The sequence below is a fragment of the Streptopelia decaocto genome (genome assembly GCF_964273445.1).
Source record: "Streptopelia decaocto genome assembly, chromosome: 2".
Classification (NCBI taxonomy): domain Eukaryota; kingdom Metazoa; phylum Chordata; class Aves; order Columbiformes; family Columbidae; genus Streptopelia; species Streptopelia decaocto.
Genome location: NC_138655.1, coordinates 72,166,705 through 72,186,444, shown reverse-complemented (window position 1 = coordinate 72,186,444; position 19,740 = coordinate 72,166,705).

Genomic DNA, 19,740 nt, shown 5'->3' with positions numbered 1-19,740 from the left:
TCAAAGAGAGGGCAATTGGATGCATCCCTGTTATGCAAGTAAAGAATAACAGCTCATGTTAAATAACTAACATATGCTCTACATGTATGAAGCAAAATATAAAAAAATTGCTCAGGGAAAGCAAATAGCAGTCCAGTCCACCCACTCCACTCATTACATTATATGGTGTTAAAAAAAAAGTTATTTTGCAGTTGAGAATAGGAGATTTTAAACACCATCTTCTGTGATGTCACCTGGTAGTACTGAACTCTGTTATCTTAGAAATGAAGTATCAAGTCCCTTCAGAGAGGGAAGCTATGCAATGAAATTAGTTCAGTCCCTGTTACTGATATCAATGAGCATTTTGCCATAGAAAATACAGAGATCAGTTTGAAGTCCTTTTTGTTTCAGAATTAGAGGCATGGACTCTACTTCTCATTAATAATCCTTATTTGTGTATTTTCCTTTTATTTTTTCATCCTATTATTTTGCCTATTACTCTCAATAAAACTAAAAATAAACTCTCACAAACTTACTTTTCAGATTCATGTGCATTTTAAAAACAATACTTCAGTCACAAGAACACCTTTGAAAATCAATTCAAGAAGATCACAGTATTCTCCTTCAGCTGAGAACTGTAGAGTACAAGAATATTTACTTCTAAGAAGTTACAGTGCTACAAATTTTGTTAATGGAGACAGCTTTGGCATGTTTGAAAAACAGGATGGAATAAACCACACATATATGTTAGTTTGTGTACATATGCAATGTAAATCTAAATGTTCATTACAATGTTATACTGAGGAGCTTATTTTCTCCCTTATGAATGTTTTTTAAACTTCCTGTATCTTCTTTTTTTAAATTAAATCTATCTCTGATGACAGTATGTTCATTATAGACTAGGCTTTTGTAGCCCTATTATTACAAAACACCTAGGAATAACAAGTGGTCAATTATCTCTTACCTAGCACCATCAAAAAGGAAATTAAATTTACCTGCATCTTCTCCCGTCACAGTACAAAGGACATTTCCTAACCTCAGTGAACCTTTAATTAGCACTATGGTGAAAAGCAGTATTTTCCATCATTAGGTAGTTTAAGGGCTTTAGTGTGTAAATTATGATTTTCTATTTTACTTTGAATGCGTTAGATAATATTCTTCTCATGAAACACTGAATCAGACAACACCTTTCACAAGCTTGAAACCTATAGCTGAAATGTGCATTAGAGCAGACACATTTGCCTATAAAATTTCAAGGTAATTTTATGTAAACCAGTTTAATTTAGAGTATAAGAATGTAGCTATTCAATACGGTATGTCTCGGTTTCAAAACTGGAGCAAATAATGATGTGAAGAGTCCATTTGCAAAACAGACTGTTCTTGGATTTATTTTTTGTATCCTACTTACATTTATTTTTAATTGTCAAAAGCATTTACATTCTGTGATCAGTTCTTTGTGACATACATTCAATCTCATTCAAAATATATAAAAGAGAAACTGCATTTTGACTTGTTGAGCTTTAGACAATCTTTCTCTCTTCAGTGGAGGATAAGTTGACACTTTGAGCTACTTTGCAGACAAGACACAATAGAGTCCAAGACAGAGAATGAGAGATGGGAAAACCAGCTCAAAATGTGAATCAGTACATAGCCAGTGCTGGTGGACTCAGTAGCTGTTATTTCTTATGTAGCTTCATTTCTCTCACCTGCTTTAAAAGCCAGTACTTTATTACAACAGAATACATAGAGCCATATATTGTTAGGAAATTAGAGATGGTTCTGATAGGCCTGCTTAAAAGACTGACAGATCATGCCAGTTTCAAATTGCAAAACCTCTTTACTGTGTCAATTTTCAGTAAGAATACACATTAACAGTCATTATCACTATATATCTAAAGCAATTAATCCTTAACAAATCTAAAATAGCAGTGAGTATACAGTGCCACAAAACTCATATCTTTCTAGTTAGCACTGATGTGTATGATCTGGGATGGTCCTTAGTCAGTAAGATCAAGGTTATCAGGCTTGAGAGCTCATGAAATATGGAAGCCAAGACCTAAGTGGACTGTAACCTTTCTTCTCTACCTGTGCCCACTGATTGCTAATATTTTATGCTGCTTTGAACCTTTCCCAAATAAAAGGGTGTGGTTTCATCTGCTTTTGAATATTATGTTTGGTATTGGGACTTCTGGCTTCTCTTATACTACATTATTATTATGGACATTTTTCCCTTTGTTTTGCAGAATGCTTTTGATTTTACCAGATTTTTTTTGTCTATTCCACATCCTTCATACTTATCTTGCAGATTTTACTACTCCCATAAGTCTTTCTGCACCTGTGTTTGGCAACTATGCCACAAGCCTCCATCTGCCCATTTGTGGCTAGGGCACTTAATTATACAATTAAATTATCCATGTTATGAAGTGCTAATAGTGGCATTTCAATGTTATAAATTGCTCATACGGTTTTGCTGGTTTTACTGGTCTAATGTGCTCATTATACCTTTCTTTAAGGCAAACAGTATGCCAAGCTTGCTTTTAATTTTTGGGTGCACCAGGCCTCTGTTGACAGAGAGGGAGTGCTTGTCTATTCAGTACAGACAAATTTTCATTCCTAATTGGAGTCATGGAAAAATAAGTTGGAAAAAAAAACCAGCTACACAGTTACAAGCAAACAGCATTCTATAGAATTTCATGCAAGGTTTGTATGGCTGGTGCTGTCATTTGGGGAATGAGTAGGTTAGATGATATGTAATAACTACATTAGGCTCAGATAAACATCTGACTATATTTGGTTTTTTTTAGAAAAATCACATAAAAATCAATGATTAATGGAAGGACAGGTATTCTGATAAGAAGTCATGTTAAAGTTTTCATGAAGGACACAAATGGTTAAATATTGCTGTTCCAAAAGGTTTCAGTCTGCCAGTCTTTGCATCTTTTTCATGTCAGGTAATGATTAACAATGGCTGAGACAACATGGAAGCTCTTTTTCCCTGACTGCCAAAAATACATATATGAAATATGCATTCTGTGAAACGATTGCTGCTCTGAATTAGTTGTTAGATTGACTAATTCATGAATGTCCCCCCTCCTTTCTGTCATAGATATTTTTGTCCAAGATTCAGAGTTTTGCATATAAATTCACCAATCATACCAGTAGAGACAAGAGATGATAGCTATAAAACTTCGAGTCCACCCCATGATGTCAGCACCAAGATAAGAGATATTGTATTGGCATTGTGTGGCTTTGATGACACTGAAAAATCCATGTTGAAGTCAATTTAAATATGATTTTGTTAATAAAGAGTTGGTTTCCAAAAGTGTTTCCCTTCTGACAGTTTTTCTAAGCCATCTTAGCAAAAACACTAACGAAATAATGCACTGCTGTGCTCTCTTATAAGGATGGAGTGCAGAAAGGGAAGACAGGAGAAAAGTAAAACCTGGAAGATCTCAGGTCCCTGTACAGTCCTGGTCCACCAACATGGAAATGTGTGCAGCCCCTCCAAAGCCAGGCTGTGAAAGCTACACAGAAACATAATCAGTCTGCATCATACCATTATAAATAAATGAGCAGCAGTACTCGAATTTTGCTCTTATGTCTTTTCTCAATAACATGTAGAAGCATTATTTTTATTTAAAAAATGAGAAACTGGGGCATGAGATCAGTTCAGTGATTCACACATGAGTACAGTGAAAGCTTAGAATCAAACAGTGGACTGAGTCCAGAGCTCTAACACTCCAGCCTAGAGGTCTTAAGAATTCATGGTGAAGAATTCATTTACTCTTTTGGCCATTACTTCTAATATAATTACACATTTTAGTAGCGCTAAAAAAAAAACAAAAAAAACAAAAAACAAAAAACTCAAAACCCAAACAAACAAACCACCACAAACCAAACACACACAAACCAAAAAACCCCAAACCAAACCAAATAAAAAACCAAACCAAACCAAAACAAAACCCTGAAAAAAACAAAAACCTCAAGAATGGTCACACTGCTCAGAACAAGATGACTGTAATGGACACACAGAGAATAATAAGAACAGTACAAATATATTTCCTCCCTAGTAGCTGCTCAGCTGCAAACTATTTTCTGCTCAGTTTCTGCTCAAGATTTCTTAATCCAGTTGTGGCCTATCTGTTTAGTAATCTACGTTAGGTGTGTCTCCCATTTACTTGCTCAGCCTTCCCTTGAAAGAGATTAATTTTTCGGCATTAATAATTTGGCAGCTATTTTTCATTATCTATTTTCTCAAGCTCCAAGGTACCTGAAACTCTGAGTTGGTCTACCATCTAACTTCTAATGGTCTTTAATTTCTCACCTCTTGAGCATCAACAGATAGAAAAGCATCAGCTATGGATGACAATAAAACCCCTAAATACATAACGGCCTTCAAAACTACTCTGAAACTTCTGGGGTGGAGGTTAATCTGCATCTGTTATTTGCTGATGAAATAGTAGCTGAGGTGTTTACTCTAAGCCTATTGATAGTTGAGAAATTCTTTTGTTCCGTGTTGTATTTTTCAGCATCATCCCAGCTGCCAGATGAAAGGGCAGCAGTTTGGTTGAACAAGAAACTAAGCTCCATTAAGAGGAATGTATATATTTTTCCTCTGTGTGTGAAAACTAATTCATAATAACAATGGGAGCTCTGAGCAGTTCTTAGAGCTCTTTAATATTCTCATTTTGCTAGTTGCTGAATATAAATCATGCCTTTTTAAATAATTGTATGACTTATGTTTAGTAAGAACTCTAATGATAGATCACCTGATGATTTTTATCTTTGAACTGGCAATTTTTATTTATCTTGTTTTTAAAAATGAATTGGTTTATATTTCACTTCAGTTCTCCTGTGAATTGTGATTTAGCCTTCACTTAACACTTCAGATGAGAGGTAGCTACCTATAATGAAAAGTTGTTCTTCATTTCATCAGGCAGTTTATCACTAAAAATCGAACTGCAGCCTAATAAATAAATTGTGAAGTCTGCAGAAAGCAGTATATTTTATACACTCAGAACACCACAGAAAAATCTCTAAACCAAGTGTTGTCAATGGAAATTCTTGTGACAGAATCCAAAGCTGACATCTCACCATCCTGCAGACAAACAAATGACAAAACAGGAGGAACCCAGATGAAACAGGATTCTCTCACCTGGTAACCCTCTAACAGCTAGGCATCCAGTGTTCTCTTTTCTCAGTGGATATTACAGATGTTTCCAGAAAACATGTCAGAAAATTTTAGCCTTCAGACAGATATCTAAAATTTAAGAGATGTGTTGATTTCTGGAGTTTTTAGCTATCTCTGGCTAGAGAGGAGTCTTCATGACTACAGTAGTTTAATGTCTTAATTTTTACATTGCTCGAGTGGCATAGGATGTGTTACCCAGTTTTGTTCAGTTGTTGTGGGCTAACATGGGGAAAGTGACAGTGCTGACATGCTACAGAAAGGCTTCCATTTCCACAGATTGGTGAAAATGCACCTAAATTCCTGGAGAATGGAAAATGGAATGAGGTGACTGTACAAGGTTACATTTTAAGTAGCAGAGATGAAGATAGTGATGTCTGAAGAATTGCCAAAGGACCTTACAAGACTATCATTTTACCAGGAAAATGGTAGATAAAAGTCACAATAGGTGAATGTCAAGAAATGAAAATAGGGAAAGAAAACAACTTTGGATTTGTTCAGAAAATGGTGGATCCTGATGTGGCATTTGCCATTCTGGAGTGATATCTTGATGTTACCACGGTCTGTCATGTGAAAACATCTGCTGCAGTGCTTAGCAGGTATGAAAAACAAGCTCTTTAAATGTAAGGAAGTATCAGGAAGCAAACAGAAAATAAAACAGAATAATTATTCTATTGAATAAAATCCATGACAATCCAACAAACCTGGTACTCTGTGTCTGTAGTCCCCTGATCTAAAAGAAAGGATATACCAGGGATGGGAAAGATTCAGAGGACAAGAAGGATGATGAAAGTCTTAGAATTGCTTCCATGTGAGGAAAAATTGAATAGGAAAAGTCTGCTTAACTTGGGAAAAAAAAATAAAAATCACACTGGTGTCCTGTTCCATATACATGAGAATTATGAGGCCTTAATGAACATTAGTCAGCTGTTAAAACCTGGCATTGAAGCTGAGGATTAGCCCAAGACTGCCACTACCAATTTATAACATCAGACTATCTTTTTTCAAGCAAAATTCAAATAAAAAGTTTTCTTTCTAAAATAAGAAATAACTATTCGTAGTCATATTTAATTGACTGAACTACTGATAGGAAAGCTGAGGACATATGAGAAACAGTACAATTTCTTCTTCTGTTTCCTTTCTGCAGAGTGGAAATGAACTTATCAACCATACAGGAAGTCAGGCAGGCACCAGGTGAGCTTATGTAAGTGCCCATAATATTAGATATTTATTAGATTGTGTTAACATCGTGTTAAAATAACTTGGGTTTGAAGAACTTAGCAAATTCCTCAATACTACCCTGAAGAGATCAGCTCTTTTACAAACCTTTTATCTTGTGCAGGATCATCAAAACAGAACTTACTGGTAGCTAAATGAAACTAACAGCAAAATTAGGACAGGTATAAAATGGTGTCAAATCTGAGAGTAACAGGGTTGTTCAAATAACATTTTATTAGGAAATAAATAAATAAATGGCACATTTGCTGTTTTCCTTAGTGCAGTAGTAACCATAGAAACCAAACCCAGGGATTATTTTCATTCACAAACCATTTTTTTTTTTGGTGGCAAAGTAAGGAATCCTCTGAACAAATTGATGGGTTTGATCCTGCAAAGTGCAGCTGCAGATCAGTTTGTGCTTGTTCCAAATACAATGAGCAGGATACCTGCCAGTGCTGCATAGCTATCTAACAGCCCTCTGGGGAAAAAGGGAAAGAAAGAGGTTTCCATGTTACCAGCATAGGAGCAGGGCTCTAAGGGGGTCTAGGAAGCATGGAGAGCTTGAGTAAAGAGAACCCCGGGCATGGTGGAACTGACCAGCTCCAAGCTGGGTGCCAGGCAAGATCCTGCCCCTGCTGAGGACAGCCCCAGCTTGCAGCTCACCCTGGTCTTAATGGGAGCTGGTGACTGCCACACATCAGAAACACTCACTGCCTTCAGGGACAGCAGAGGTGGGTGGTCACAGTCACCACTGTCAAAGGCAGAGCTCACGTAGGGATGTCACTTGGAGTAATGAGGTCACGTCTTCCTAAACAAAAGGGACTTCTAGACCACAATTCCTCATGAAGCTGGAAGCGAATGACCGTATTGCTCCCTAGGGAAAAGCTTTTTACCCCAAGGAGGAAGGCTTCCTAGGTCTTCAGCCTGTCAGGGAAGTGAGAGTGGAGTAAGGTGCGCAGTTGTGAGGCACACTGAATGTCAGCTGTCGAGGTTTAACCTCAACTAGCAAATAACCACGATAGCCGCTCACTCACTTCCCCCCCTCCCACTGCCAAATAGGGGAGAGAATCAATAGAGAAGGGAGAAAATTGTGGATTGAGATAAACACGATTTAATAAAACAACAAAATAACAGTAATATACTACTACTACTACTACAACATATATATAAAGGAAATGGGTTATAAAATAAAAGATACGCAAGGCAATTCCTCACGAAATCCATACACACTGAGCAGCCAGTCCCAGGCAGCAGCACCCTGGTCCACAAAAGGCTGATCGTGGAGAGAGAAGAAAGAAAAAAGCAGAAAGGCCCAGAGACCTCTGCAAAACAGCAGGATGGCAAAAAGTTGAACTAAAAAAACCTCCTGAGCAGAACTCCCCCAATCCCTAACATTCTGTGATTCTGTGAAACAGGTCTCTGTCTTGACTCTGTCCCAATTGCGTTGCTAGCCAGAAAATCCCAACACTCCTTAAATATAAAGCATGATGCTAGTGGCATGGAATATTCTTATTGATCAGTCTGGATGTCAGTCAAGCTCTGCCCCATCTATATCCCCTTCCCAGATGTCTCACACCTGTGGGAAGAACTCAGAGACCTTGGCTGTCATATAACAACAATTAAAAACTTTGTCCTGGGGTGTTATCTTCTTGTTCTCAAACTAATTCCAAACAATGACTGTGTTAGCTACAAAAAAGAAAGGTTTCTAACTGCATGAATGAAATGAATTCTCTTTCAGTTAAAATAGCACAACCTTCCCCACCAGAAGCAGCACTTACATCTTAAAATAAAAGACAAATTAAGTAAAGAGAAGAGAAACAGAGTTGCAATGTATTTTTGTACTTTGAACTCTTGTTACTGAAGTGGCATTATGGAGCCAAGGAATGAAAGGCAGCAGATAATCGTATAGTCTGACATTTAAAAGCTGAAGATCACAGTGAGGTAAATGGTCCAAAATTCCTTATCGTGATCTATGCCATCTTCCTTTGTTGATGCACTCTTTGTGACTAAAAAAGAAGGAGTATGTTAGGGGTATACAATGTGAGTGGCTGGAAACCATCACTCATTTACCATTATCAAAATAGAAAGCATTTTCCTTCATAATTTGAAAAGCAGTTTTCTTTCTTCTTATTGAAAAAGATGAATGAGTAAATGCAAAGAAACTATTATCACTCATTTACATTTCATCTTCCTCTTGGCCAAGTTGGCAGAACACGAAAAACTAAGAATAAGGTTGGACTGGTTACAAATAAAGAAGTAATTTCACCCTAACTTTCAATAAAAAAGCCCCAGAACTTTGTATAGAAAGTGCTGATCTGTTCTTATCTAGAGATTGCTCAGCACACTAGAAGACCTGATGTGCTCTGAAGTTCTGAAATACAGAGCTGATTTATAATAATTAATTCACAGTGTAGGAAAAATATTATTGCAACTAAACACTGGATTAGAATTGAAAAAATCTGAGTGAATCTGTGGGTTGTTTTTTGTTTTTTTTTTTTTTTTTGTTTGTTTGTTTGTTTGTTGGTTTTTTTTTTTTTTTTTTTTTAGTTTCCTTGGGAAAAAAAACAGTTCAAAGTCTATGATCTTGAGTTTGATATTTATAAAGGGAGGACAATATTTCTTCTTAATATGCTTTTAAACAAAATAAGTGTTATGGTTTATTATGACCGTAGGTAGGCTGTGTACACTAATGAAGTTTTAGGTTCTTCTGTAGTGCATGTACTAAACAACATGTTTTAAAACAGCATGTTGAATAATAACTTTTTTTTACTGTGCTAGCTGAAATTAAATGTTCATATGTTTCCATACATAGTCATGCAGTGTAAAAATAAATTTCAGGAGAATAAAGCCAGCGTAAATCATAGCCCAGTGTACTAAAATTGCCATAATTCTTACCACTTTCTTGTTCACTTGCCAATTCCAAGAACTAGGATTGTCTGGGATGTCAATAGGATAATGAGATATTGCACACTTATTCAATCATATATTGGCAATGCTGATTATCAGAAAGGCGAGAATTCCCAGGAGATCTAAAAGCCATTAAAATACGAGCTATTTAAAGTGGTCCTCCGTGCCACATAAACATGCAATTTAATCCCTATTGCATATTGAGATACTTTTTTTTTTTTTTAAATACAGTTCTGCATATCTCAAAATACATCTCATATATGGAAAGTAAATTCTCATTGCAGATTTATAAGACTACCATCACATTTTTTCCTATAACAAAAGTTGAAACTTATACAGAAAATACATGGAAAACTGTGGGCTTGGCTGTGAACTCTGATGATACCATTCTTTAGTTAGAATTACTTGAGCTAGCAATGAATTTAATTAGAATTATGCAGTGCCAACCAATTTTAGCATTGTAGAAATCCACAATTAATTAGCTGAAAATCTCCTCTTATGAAACATAAATCCTCCTCCTATTCTGTTTTATATTGTGAATAAAACATTGTTCCATCCATTTCTTTTTGATCTCTTGAAAGATGCAAAGTTGTACATAAAATCATAAAATATATTGATGAGCTTTCTCTTAATATCTACAATCTACATCATCACTGATTGAAGCATTAACTGATACTTCCATTACATTCTGGTAAGATTATATTCAGAACTACAATCCTGTATCCAACAAATTATTCCATCCTCTATGGTTATTTGAAAAATATTACTTTCAATAAGCCACTGACTGTCACTTATTAATTACTGGTTTCAATGACTAAATATATTCTAACATCATAGAATTATATGCATGTAATATTAGTGTTTTTTAAAATAAACATAGAGTTTTTATATAATTTTATAAATTATTTAACAGACATTTAGGCAACTTAACATAATAAAAAATGTAACAAGTTATAATATAACATGCTTTGAAAGCCTGCAAAGTTATACTTTACTCTCAGGAATAAAGAAGACAATTTTTGTCCTGTGTCTATTTATGAACTGAACATTCTTTGCAATTTTTTTAGTTACATTTTACTGATAGTTGCGCACACATAGCAATGATTGGCATTCAATCTATTTTTTATTTGAAAACTGTGGTTCAATTGCAAAAAATTGACTTATTTAAACTGAAAATTTAACAAACCCACACATCAAATACTTGCAATCAAATATTTAGAGGAAGTGTTTAGTTAAAAGGAATAATGTGGCAGTCACAACAGTCTGTAGTATTAATGGATGGAAAATGGAAACAAATATATTGTAATCCCAAGGGCATCTAGAAAAATGAGATCCAAACATTTAAGGCAGTCAAAAACTCAAGCACACAGCAGTCCTTGCCTCTCCAGATTTGATGGAAAACTTTGCTACCTATCCAAGACAGTCTGTGACTACAGCTTGACAAGGTGATAAATCTGTATTTAAGATATTTGGTAGCATGTAGGAAAAAGTTCAACAGTCACATGACATAGAAGACAGAGTCCACCCAATCTGTTTTTACAGCTTCAGATTCAGTCAAAATTTTTTGAGAGGGTAACCTTGTCACTTATTATCTCTATGTGTCTGACTTGACAAATGTTCACATAATTTTTCCCAGCCTGTCAGCATATAAACACACTGAATTGTATCTATTCTGTCTAACCTAGCAGATAGGTAATGTTGATTCATATTGGATCCAGGTTCAGTGTATGTTTCAGTGACGTCTTGTACCCCACAGGTCTGATAACAACTGTAGAATCAGAGAGAAACAGATAATATGGGAGAGACATAGGATGACATGCCAGCAGAGTAAATGAGCTAAAACATAAAGGCTATTATAATTCAAGTGGCTTATGTCTAGCTTGGTGTTAGAATATAGCTTTTATTGTAGATCCTGATGGGACAGTTCAAGACTAAAATGCCACTTAAGTCATGAAAGGAATTTTTTTGGTGGATGCAGCTGAGTTTGAGACAAAATTCAGATAAATTCTGAATGAAATAAAAGTTTTTATTTAAATATGTTTAAATCCTATGCCTTTGTCTTCCCAAACTGAAATGCAGAACAGTAGTACTCTCTCTTGATCTCATAGGCAAAATGCCAACAGACTTCAGCAGTACCAAGATTTCATCCATACTGTCCCATAATTTACTCCTTATCTTTGGGCACAGGTGAAAACTTTACAGGTAAGTTCTTGACTTAAGAAATTTAATAGTGAAACTCCCATAAACATAAATATGCCTAAGATTTAATCCTAAAAATCCAAGTAGAAAATGCTGGGTAACACACCAGTAAATGTCAGATAAAATTCAGACTTGTGCAGATGTGTTATTATTGGAGAATATAAGCCATTAGAAAAAAAAAAAATCACTACCAAAGTTTTTAATTAACTCAAATAACATGCACTTATATAGCAGATTAGTGGTAGAGGTATTCGAATGTTCTTTTTTCCCTAGAATAGCTCTCTATTTTCATAATAGTATACTTTTAAGTCTCCTGTAACCAGTAGTTCTCTAGCCAACTGTGGGAGGAAAGTTTTACTTAGAACAGTCTAGGCAGTACACTTTTATTTGATAAGAGTGTAACATTGCAAATTAATTTCTATCTGCCCCTCATATGACAGTTCTATTTGGAAGAGAGCGGCTGAACAGGCCTCTCGACATCAGATAGCTATAGCAGCCAATGGTTTCTCCTGCAAGGAGTGGCTGATGTGTTTCCCATTTAACATGTAAAAAAAATAGCTGAGAAACAGGTGGAAAAAATGTGTATACTGAAAAGGTAAATAGCTACACTAAACATCAAACAAGGCTTTTGATATGGGAAAAGTAACTCCAATCAGATTGGTGTAAGCACAGGTCCTGAAGAAATCATCACAAAAAACCTCATTTTTTTTTAAAAAGGTGAAGATTTCACATCAATCTCTATCAATAAAGCAGGGCTAGAATATAGTTCTCTCTTTAAAAATAACCCAAGGGAATGAGACACAAATAGATCCTGAACCTTGCACCTGATCTGCTGAATTCACATGGACTACGAAGAAAGGGCCAGTGCTCTGGTCATGAACATATATTTGCTATTAGGGAAATGGAATACTTTTGGCTTTGAACAACCTTGTAAAAGAGTTAAGCAAATATATATACTTTCGGAAGCTTCTTGTTTACTTGGATTTTCATTGCATCTGCCGTTAACTAGGGTTATCTTGCACTCAGTCCAGGACATATTTCACTGTGTAATGTCTTCAGTGTTACCTTTGACCTGAAGTCAGTTTTTGTATTATAGTATATATTGTAGGTGCTAAGCTAATAGATGATTTTTACAGGTGCTACACACTTAGATTTGTAGTTGGCATTATTTAAGATTATTAGTTGTGGTTAACGCTGTGTATTCAAGCAGATTTTAATAGGATTCTTTTGGTTGCTCCCTTTGTCCTTTCTCCAATTATTTTTGATGATTTGCACTACTGACGCAGGAATAACTGACACAAATCTTGATCCCCGCATTTGTAATATTTAAATCCTTAATTTTCTCTTGCAATTTGCTTCCTTGTTTTCCACTTTACTAGGAAACTATAGCTTGCTTTAGTTTCCAAAGTTTCCAAGCAGACCTTTAAGTAAAGCCTGTTATTTATAATGCTTAAACTGCAGTCAAATGAGTAAAACCCCATATTATTTAAGCCAACTGTTTAATTAGCACATAGCACACTGGAGGGGAAAAAAAAAAAAAAAAAAAAAAAGAACTAAATATTTTATGCTGGTTCTGAAAAAAATATAACTGAATGTATCACTTTTTGTCTAATATGATAAGATATTCCCTAGTGGTATTACACTTTGTAATCTTACAACTCGCATTAGTCATAAAACAGATGTTTAAACTTCTTGATGCACACAAGTGTATGTAGAGTCACACCGTTTTAAATCTAATTAGTGTTTAATAAGCCATTGGAAATGTTGTCACTCAGCTCTTACAAATTAATCCTGATCTCTTAACACATGCTGATATTTTGAAATAGTAATTATTCTGAAACAAAAAGAGGTCTGAGTTAGTCTGAATTAACATAAACAGCTCCCATGATTATTTTATGTGCTTCCAGCAGCGAGGTGTTAATAGTCTACTCATGGCTTGACAGAAAAAACTCTGTAACAGAAGGACTGAAAATTATTCTCCATGATGGTCAGCATTTTTCAGAAAAACACAATTAATACAGATCAGAAGAGAAGAAAGAACTATAGAGCTTTCAGGATGACAGTCTGGGCTAGGCTGATGTACCTTCTATGTTAGCAAATTACATGCAAACTGAACCTGGAATCTGCTAATAAATCTGTGTTCTTTCCAGATCACACACTGGCAATTAAGACTGTGCTGGAAATAATTGACAATTCTGTCAGTGTTGCATGTATCAGAAGGAAAAACAGTCAGTTTCCCAGAGCTGGACTGGCTATACGTTACTAGAAAGAATAGTAAATACATATATTCACACAGAGTGACACATGCACATGGACACATGCACAGTTACAAACATTTATATGTATACCCTCTTTCCCCGAAAATAAGACAGGGTCTTGTATTAATTCTTGCTCCAAAATTTATTATTTTTTACATGTGTAGGTGCCTGGACACTCTTTAAATTGACTTTTTTTAATTAATTGTAACTAGGGCTTATTTTTTGAACATTCTTAAAAATCCTGAAAATCATACTAGGGCTTATTTTTGGGTGTAGCTCTTATTTTCAGGAAAACATGGTATGTATATTTACATAAACACATACTTGTGCTACCACACTAAAAAAAATTGGGCTATGGACCTGTGAGTCCAGGTTTTGGAATGATTAGCTGCAAGCCGAACACAAAAATTTTGTACAACAGCCCTTCTCTCACCACAGACTTGAAAGTGCAAGGACTTCACAGTCCTGTTTTCCCAATCTTGGTATCAAATTTTCAATAATGAAATTCCTAATTCACAGAGCTGATTGAGAGATTTAGATGAGAAAGACATTTCAAATTTAAAATATAAAACCAGGAAATTAACTTACAAAAATTTGTGGGTTTGTTTTTTGGTGTTTATTTGTTTCAACTGAGTCTTTCTTGCAATGCCATGATTCTGAAAAAAAGGAAGGAATCAACAATACTGTGATTTGATGCCTAATTTTTAAAAACAAATAAAAGCTTCTCCAAAATCATTGGCAAACAGCAGATGAAGCAAAATTCATCTACCTATGGCAAATTACTTCAGCAGCTCACAGGAGCAGCAAAGAATTGTGATATGAGAAAAAATCTATGACCAACAAACTACCTATATCTATTTCAATATATATTTTTTAATCAAAATGTGATTATTACCTAAATAACTGTGCAGTAATGCGTGCTTTTGCATTGCCTTCCAATAAGGTGGAGTACAGGATAAAAAGAGTAGGAACAACAAAACCATACCCCCATGTCAGAAGATCACAAACAGATGGAGAGAGACTCTGGATGGGCAGACTCAAAGGAAGTCTAGATATAAAGAACATACAAACACTAGTAAACAAGCAGTTCATCCAAACTTCATTGAATAGTGAGAAATGAGTGACAGACATTCAACCAGGGCATGACTACAGCTGCCAGTACTGCTTGATTTTCTCATCACTCTTGAATGACCTCATATCCAATCTAGCTGATAATAAGATTTTGGAAGATAAGTAGTGCCAGAATGTACAGCTGCTGTAGTCTGTGAACTAGTGGAGATTCTAGAAAATGTGTCAGACCCTGTATTTAAATTTTCCAGTGTAGTGTCAATCAATATCATCTGAATGGAATTGTATCTGCTGAGTAACTCACTTTTCAGCCAAGGATATTGACCAGAAAAAGTTAATTCCTTCGGATTTCTAAGTGCTAATACAACAGGTTTTTATAGCAGAAATAGGATCGAGACAAGAATTTTTGAATCTTTAGGTTAACACACACCAGAACTGCACAACAAAAACTATGAGCAGATTCAGCCACACTTATTTTGAATCAGAGCATTTCCATGGAAACCCTGACCAGTTATGGTTTCACCCCAGCCAGAGACCAAGCATCATGCAGCCGCTCTCTCACTCTTTCCCAGTGGGATGGGGAAGAGACTCAGAACAGTACAAGTGAGAAAACTCATGGTTTGTGATAAAAACAGTGTAAGAAGTAAAGCAAAAGCACACCCCGCCTCCCACCCCCCCAAACAAAGCAAACCAAGGAACCAGTAAGTTGAGGGAGGTTATCCTTCCCCTCTACTTTGCCCTTGTGAGGCTGCATCTGGAGTATTGTGTTCAGTTCTGGGCTCACCAGTTTAAGAAGGACAAGGAATTACTGGAGAGAGTCCAGCAGAGAGCTACAAAGATGTATAGGGGCCTGGAGCATCTTTCTTATGAGGAGAGACTGGGAGAGCTGAGTCTGTTCAGCCCGGAGAAGGCTGAGAGGGGATCTTATCTATGTTTATTAATATCTCAAGGGTGGGTGTCAAGAGGATGAGACCAGACTCCTTTCAGTGGTGCTAAACAATAGAAGGACAGGCAATGGGCACAGGCTGAAGCATAGGAGGTTCCGTCTGAATATGAGGAGAAACTTCTTTACTTTGAGGGTGCCAGAGCACTGGAACAGGCTGCCCAGAGAGGTATGGAGTCACCTGGTCATTCATCATGGAGTCATTCATCAGTCTCTAGAGACATTCAAAACCTGGCGGGACACATCCCTGTTCAATCTACTCTAGGTGTACCTCTTTAGTAGGCGGGCTGGACTAGATGATCTCCATAGGTCCCTTCCAATCCTAATCATTCTGTGATTCTGTGAATTCATTCACTGCTTCCCATCAGCAAGCAGGTGTTCAGCCATCTCCAGGACAGCATGGCTTCATCATGTGCAAACATTACTTGAAAAGACAGACACCATCACTTTGAATGCTCCCCCTTTCTTCTTCTTCCCTCAAGTTTATATTGCTGAGCATAACATTATATCGTACGAAATATTCTTTTGGTCAGCTGGGGTCAGCTGTCTCAGCTGTGTCTCCTCCCAACTCCTTGTACACTCCCAGCCTTCTTGCTGATGGGATGGTTAGAGGAGCAGAAAAAGCCTTGAATCTGTGTAAGCACTGCTCAGTAGTAAGTATTCCTGTATTATCAACACTGTTTCCAGCACCAATCCAAAACTTAGGCCCATACTAGCTACTGTGAAGAAAATTAACTCTATCCGAGCACACAAATTGAGGCCAAGAGATCTGTTTCTGAACTACAGATGCATTTGCTTAGCTTTGTATGCGCACCAGACCTTGCATATGAGTAATAAGAAAGGAACTCAAATCTGATTCTGTGGTTGACCCAGAAGCCCTTTTCTATGCTGGTTTTTGCACTTTTACTGAATAAATAATTGCAGATTTCACCATTTCATTGGACTAAAATCTCATGTTGCTGACCACTGTGTAAGCTCAAGTGGTCACAGAAACACTAAACGCATTTCATGAATAAAACGCACGTTTTGCAAAGTCCCTATCCCTATTTCTCAGTTAAAGGTCTTTAGTGGTCTCTTCTGAAAAGCTAAGTTACTAAAATATGCAGCTTCTCTCATTCTCTCATTTCTTGAGATAAAATGTTGTTATATCAGGAAACAGATGTGAAGTGTTAAAAAAGAAAAACATTATCTAAAATATTTGACAGTAGACAAAGAAGCTTATAGTTTTTACTTCTGCTTAGAGGCACACTTAAAGAGGAACTCTAACATCTAGAAATATGTAGAGAATCAAAGTGAGACTTGAGTAAACTGAGCAGCTGAGAAGATAAAGAGAATGGAGAACTTCTAACTTTTAGGTGAATAATTAAAATCCACTTGTATCAGTCCTGAGCAGGAGTTAATCAAGCTCGTTGACACCTATGGAAAGAGCAATGGTTTCATTTCATTTTGAAGCAGACCAGAATAATGATTTTCAGCGAAAAAAAGAAAAAAAATACGACCAGCTAACAGAAACATCTTAAACCCTACAGCAGGTTTTTGTACAGTGTTGGCATCTTGTGCAACACTAAGTTTATGCCACCCCTGGACTGAGCCAAAATGAAGGCAAAGATGATCACTTAATCTGTGTTAGGGCTACTGACAAGATTAGTTGGTGAAGGTCATGTGGCTGTTATCTGGGATCACACTATCTTGTAATTGTCTCTAAATTAAGATTAAAGCCTGCAATAGATCATCTTTCACAATCAATGAAATTTACTTCAAATACATGTAAAGATCAGCATCTGTTTTAATTACAGCTGTCATTACATTCACTCATTCATATCGGCACTGCTCATAAACATAGTTATTTGATAATGCTCCGTTTTGTTTCATGTGAATACTCAGAGTAGCCCTGTACATGCAGTGCTGTAAGGATATTGGTTTTCTGGTTGCATCTGTTGCTGAACCAAACAAGCTTATGAACTTTTCCTTCAGTAGATACTAGTCACTGGGAACTCCAGGTGAAAAAAAGATTATTTCTCACTATAGACTGTGAACAGGAAGTGTAACAATAAGACTGCTTCATTTATGTAGATGTTAATAGAAATCTTGCTGTAGCATTTGGAGTTACTTTAGCCCTGCATTGACATTCAGAATTGGTATAGAGGAGAGCACCTTAGTAAGAAGTGTATCAACTCCTCTGAATTAACCATTTGCAGAGAAACAGCATGAGATTACTCAGATAAATGTGATTTTCCATGTCTTTGCATTAAAGTATGACATCAAAGGGCAGTTTAGTCATGACATTCCTCAAGGTTTAGTCCTGAAAATAATCTAATTTCACATTTTCTTCAAAGAGAGATGTACAAAAAGATAAAAGCATCAATGACATTTTTTATATTAAAAGATTTGAGATATATCATCCATAGAGTGAAAAATCAGGTTATTTATAAGAATTAAATAGATGACTGTGATGGTTGCAATAGCAGAAATAGGACAAACTTTGTCAGGTCAAAGTTCAATATCATGAGGTTGAAGGCTAATAAAAATAATTTCTAGTGCAACTGAGTGACTTGCAGCTAGGAGTAGCTTGAAAGAATAATTTGTATGTACTAGCTGATCAGCAGATGACCCTGATTCCCACTGTAATACACCAACAGAAAGATATAATCCTATAATACAGCAACACAGACTTCCTAATAAGAAAACTAATTAAGGAAATTATTGTGCCATTGTATGAATTACTGGCATTTTTCTATCTTAAAATTTCCATGCAATTCTCATAATTCTTATAGAAAGAGTTCAAAATTAAACAAATTCTTGATAGCTTACAGAAAAGACTGAAGAACCTGTCAGTGGTTTATGCCTATACTCCACTTATCAGACTTAGCTAGCCTAGTAAAACAATACTTTTCCTATTTAACACTATATCAGGGTTAAAGAGTCAAAACAGGAAAATGTGTTTTGTATGGAAAAAAGATAATAGAAAGAATTCTGCTCAACATCAGTGATTCTACATGTACGTACGTAAGCCAAAAAAATGAAGGTGAAAAATGCTACAGCTGTCCTAAATGTTCAGCAGAATATAACTACTGTCAGAAGAATGATATCTGGTATACCTTTACAACAGAAGAAATAGCGGTTAAAACTCTTTAATGACTGGCAAGATTTATGGAAAGGAGGATCAAATGACAGAGCTCCATGTGAAAGAAAGGACTTGGATTCAGTGACCCTAGAGGTCTCCTGCAGTCCCACATTCCTATAAATAAGAGTCCTCTAATCCTATAAAACTTGTGCACACAGTGGGTGTTGTCTGTGGATGAATACAAAGCTTCTTATGTGATGAAGGAGGTCACAGTCAGAAAACAAAGCCCTAAGATAGGATTTTGTTGAAAAACTTTGTTAACAATATCAAGCATTAACCTCTTAGCAATCTTCTTTTATGAGGTACATCCACTATCCGAAAGATATATATACCTACCTTCATCCATTGCATTCACCTGCTCAATTTTCTTCCTGCAGATAAGCAGAATTGTAAGTGAGGTTGTAGAACATTTTAAGCTTCTTGAACTGGTAATTGTCTGCATTCCTTTAGGGATCTTGTCTAAAGCTCTGGCCTTGACAGTTTGAAAGGTGCACAGTGTACTGAGATTTGACAAGCATTTTAAAAGTGAACATTGATCCAGTATTTTAAGCAGTTGTGCCATTTATCTAGAATGACCTCCATGTACCTCTGGATGGATGGATGGCATGTCATGGCTGTTAACTGATTTAGGGAAAAAAATACTCCTTAAAAGAAACTAAAGGTAATTAATGAAAAATATTGTTATGTATTGCATGGACTCCCAGTCTATTGTTAATTGAAAAATAAATTAATCTTATGGAAGAAACTTTTCCTCAGCGTTTTATTGGTTTTGAACTCTTAAACTGCACAACACTGAATGATTAACGGCATGCCTCAGTCAGCAGGAGAAAGAGAAGACACTTCTTCAGTTCAGTCC